General features: G+C 33.3%; 1 pseudogene; it reads left to right on the plus strand.

The window, feature by feature from the left end:
• The window catches only part of LOC102663167 (filament-like plant protein 7), an 18,362-nt pseudogene extending 15,274 nt beyond the window's left edge, over positions 1–3,088 (plus strand).
• Positions 3,089–4,198: the final 1,110 nt, after the last annotated feature.

The following is a 4,198-nucleotide window of genomic DNA, read 5'->3' on the forward strand; positions in this document are numbered from 1 at the left end:
TCCCCCCCCCCCCAAACCCCCCCAAATAGGGGGGTCCCCCCCCCCCCCCCCCACACCTTTTCCTTCGTGTTTTGCCTCCCCCCCCCCTCAGCAGTCCCCTTCCCCCCCTCCCCAGCAGGTTTTGTTTTTTTTTGTTTTTTGTATTTTTAATTTATTTTATTTATATAAATTTTTATATTTTAATATTTATATATATATATATATATAATTTTTTTTTGCAGCCAGCTTCTCCCCCTGTTTGCAGGTTCCCCTTCCCCTATTTGGTTAGTTTTTATTTTATTTAATGTATATAAATTGTTATATTTTAATATTTATATATATATATATATATATGTATTTTTTTTTTGCAGATAGGCAGTTTATATTTTTTAGTGGATTTATTTGTAGAGGTAATTATTATTAGTTTAATAGTTGTTATATTTTTAGTGCTCTGTTATATATTTTTTTGTAGGTAGATAGACAGTTTAAATTGATATATATTTTTAGTGCTTTGTTTTTTATTTTATAATAATATAAAATTGTTAATTATTGTTGAAGATAATTATAGATAATAATATTGTTATTTAAATACTATATAAATTGTTATATTTTAATATTTATATATATATATATATATATATATATATATATATATATATATATATATATATATTTTGCATATAGGCAGTTTATATTTTTTAGTGGATTTATTTGTAGAGGTAATTATTATTAGTTTGATAGTGTGTTATATTTTTAATGCTTTGTTATATATTTTTTTATGATAGATAGGCAGTTTAAATTGATATATATTTTTAGTGCTTTGTTTGTTGATTTTATAATAATATAAAATTATTAATTATTGTTGAAGATAATTATAGATAATAATTGTTATTTATGATTTGTTATTTAAATATTATATTATTATTTTTCTTAATATTTAATTATATTAGTTATAATTGATGTTATTTGCAATTGTAACACTTTATTGTTGTTGGGTTGATAATTTTAATTTGTAGAATATAATTTTAATTAAAATTAATAATAAATATTACTATAATATTGCTATTGAGCGTATTTAAAAAAGAAAGGCATATTGAGTTTGATACAATATATCAATAGTTTAAAATTAAAATTAAACTCTAAATTATAATTAATAACTTTTAAAATAAAAAGTTAAAATTAAGAAAAAAAATAGTTTAGAATATTGTTTGTGTACGTATTTAAATATATTGTAATTTATTATTAATTATTTATGATATGTGTGATTATTAATTTTTTTTTCTTGTTATACAGGAGTTTTAATATGACAAGTTCGTCATCATCTAATCATTATGACGTGGCAATTGGACCATTAGAAGATGATTTATTGTGGATGCAAAAAAACCATATATCACAACATATTTGGAATTGTGCTGATCAAAGGAAGTTAAAAATTCGACGAGCTACACCACTGTATAATCATAGAGAAGCACCGCCCGAGGAAATTATTCCTTTATTACAAGTTTCGGGTTTGTACCCGATAATGAAATTGGCGCAATTGAAGGTAAATAGAGCATTAGTTAATGCTTTTATTGAAAGGTGGAGGCCAAAAACACATACATTTCATTTGAAGTGTGGCGAGACAACTATTACACTTCAAGATGTTTCTGTGCTACTTGGTATTTCTGTGGATGGAAGACCTTTAACCGGCAATACAAATATTGACTGGTTTGAGTTGTGCCATGAATTATTGGGTGTCATGCCTGACGATGATGCAGTTGACGGGAACTCACTTTTATTGAGTTGGCTGACTTCTCAATTTGCAAATATTAATGATTTCATAGGCAACCAACAAGGGCTTGAAAGATTTGCTCGAGCTTGGATCTTAAGATTCATAGGAGGCGTGATGTTTGTTGACAAAAGCAGCAAAAGGGTGCCAATGAGATATTTGCAATTTTTGAGAGACCTTAGAGAGTGCAACACTTATGCATGGGGAGCTACTCTTCTGGGTAACCTTTATAGAGAGATGTGCATCGCAACAGACTATCATGCTAAATCAATAGGCAGTTTCACTCTCTTAATTCAGTTATGGGCATGGGAACGATGCCCAACGTTAGCCCCGTCAGTTATTCCTCCACAACAACAAAACGCGCCACTTGCTTACAGGTATACTTTCCTTTAATATTTTGAATTGATAATTAATAAATATGGTTGCTTGATGTTAATCATTATTATACGTAACATCTTATTTTGTTATTTGGTTTTTTGTGAAGATGGTTGGGAGGTGAATTGCATCACATAGGCAATGACAATTTACTTGAGTTTCGTCGTAAATTAGATGTCATGAAACACGACGAGGTAATAATTTTGACATTTGTTTATTAAATGATGTTGTAATTGTTACTTAATTTATTAAATTTAAATTTTATATGCAGTTTGTTTGGGTCCCTTATGCTGGACATGTGGAAATGAATTTGAGTCAAGTTTGTTTTATTAGGTCTGTATTATGGACATGTATCGTACCACTTATTTGTTTTCAAAAAGTGGAATGGCACCAGCCGGATAGAGTCATGCGACAGTTTGGAATGCAACAACCTATTCCGGGCCCAGTAATGCAACCCGAAAACATACATGACTTGACCTTAAAGGGAAAAGAAAGAAGAAATTGGATGCGACTAATGCAACCCGTGCTTAATGAATGGAATAGTCGCTATGAAAGGAGAGTAGAACAAACGCCGCCACAAACAGGGACCCTTAGTCTGAACTCTGAATATATGAGGTGGTACAGGCGTAAGACAAAAGTTTATGTCGACCCAAAACATGCAAGAAGAGGACTATTGGTATAAATTGTTCATTATAATTTAGGTTGCGTTGAAGATTATTTTAATAACTATTCCTTTATTTTTTTATGCAGGGTGAAATCGCGGAAACACTACATTTTATGGTGTCGCCTGTTGGGAGAAGGGTTTGTACTTTTGACGATTTACTGCCATGTATCGAGAAGATCACTCTTCTATCTGAAGAAGAGGATAGGATACTTGAGGCACATCAAGATGCTCCCCTTCTCAGCCACAATTTGAACATCAGCAGTTTAATATACTACAGCGAAGTGTGGAGACTCGAGGCTTAGGGCGACGTCGGCAAATTGTGGATGCAGTACCGTACAGTTTGCCTCCGATGCCAGAACGAGAACATGGAATGTATTACACACCGCCGGTATTCACCCAAGAACCATCGCAGATGGCGCCGATGTATTCATACCCACATGATTTCCAACCAGGGTACAGTATGACAGGCATATTTGGATCCTCTCCTCCTTCAGGGGGGACTCCTTCATTCACCTAAAATAATGAACTACCGACCCCAAATGCCCCACTTGGTGGTCCGTGGAATGTACTTGGAAATATACCCGACATGAATGACTTATTGGGGGTCGATTTACGTCATGATTTCTCTGCCGAGGCTGACGAAGTGGATGAAAGGGGGAATCTTAGAAGAAGAAACCCTGATAGGGCAGCTAGGAATTGGGATCGGCCATGTGGGACATCGTCGCAGCATCATAGACATAGTCATGATTGATTAATAATGGGTTTACATTGTATTGTTTGTTTTTCCATGTACTTTGTATTGATTTTTTTTCATGTTTTAACAATGTCATGTACTTTGTATGGTTGTTTCCATGTTAATTTTATATTATTGTTACTTTAACGTTCAATCTTATCATGCAATGCTTTTAAAATAAATTACGATAATGTCACTGACACATAAATGTGTTTAAGAATAACAAAAAAAGAAGTAAACATTTCATTATCATATGATCTAATACATGACATCAACAACTGCCTTGTTGAGATTGCAATGGACAATTACGCCAGTTGTGTCCTACTGTCCCACATCTGCCACACTTGTATCGACTTTGCGATGGCTCCCTCCAATCCATTTCATTTCTTAATCGTGTTGATCTTGGCCTTCCTTTTTTGTCACGAATAAAACTTGGATCAGGCACAAGTGTCCACGACTCATCAGATGGGACAATCACATCGTCATTCCCAAGAGGCCACCATTGTGCGGAGTAAGCACATAATATGTAGTCATTTGTGTACAGAACATCTATATATTGATAGAAGTTGATGCTAACAGTACCACATGCATCAATGATATGAGAGCACGGATAGTGGTAAGTAGTAAATCGTCCACATTGACAGTAGCGCTCATTCAAGTTAACTGCCCATTTATGTCC

Source organism: Glycine max, chromosome 5 (genome assembly GCF_000004515.6).
Source record: "Glycine max cultivar Williams 82 chromosome 5, Glycine_max_v4.0, whole genome shotgun sequence".
NCBI classification, from domain to species: domain Eukaryota; kingdom Viridiplantae; phylum Streptophyta; class Magnoliopsida; order Fabales; family Fabaceae; genus Glycine; species Glycine max.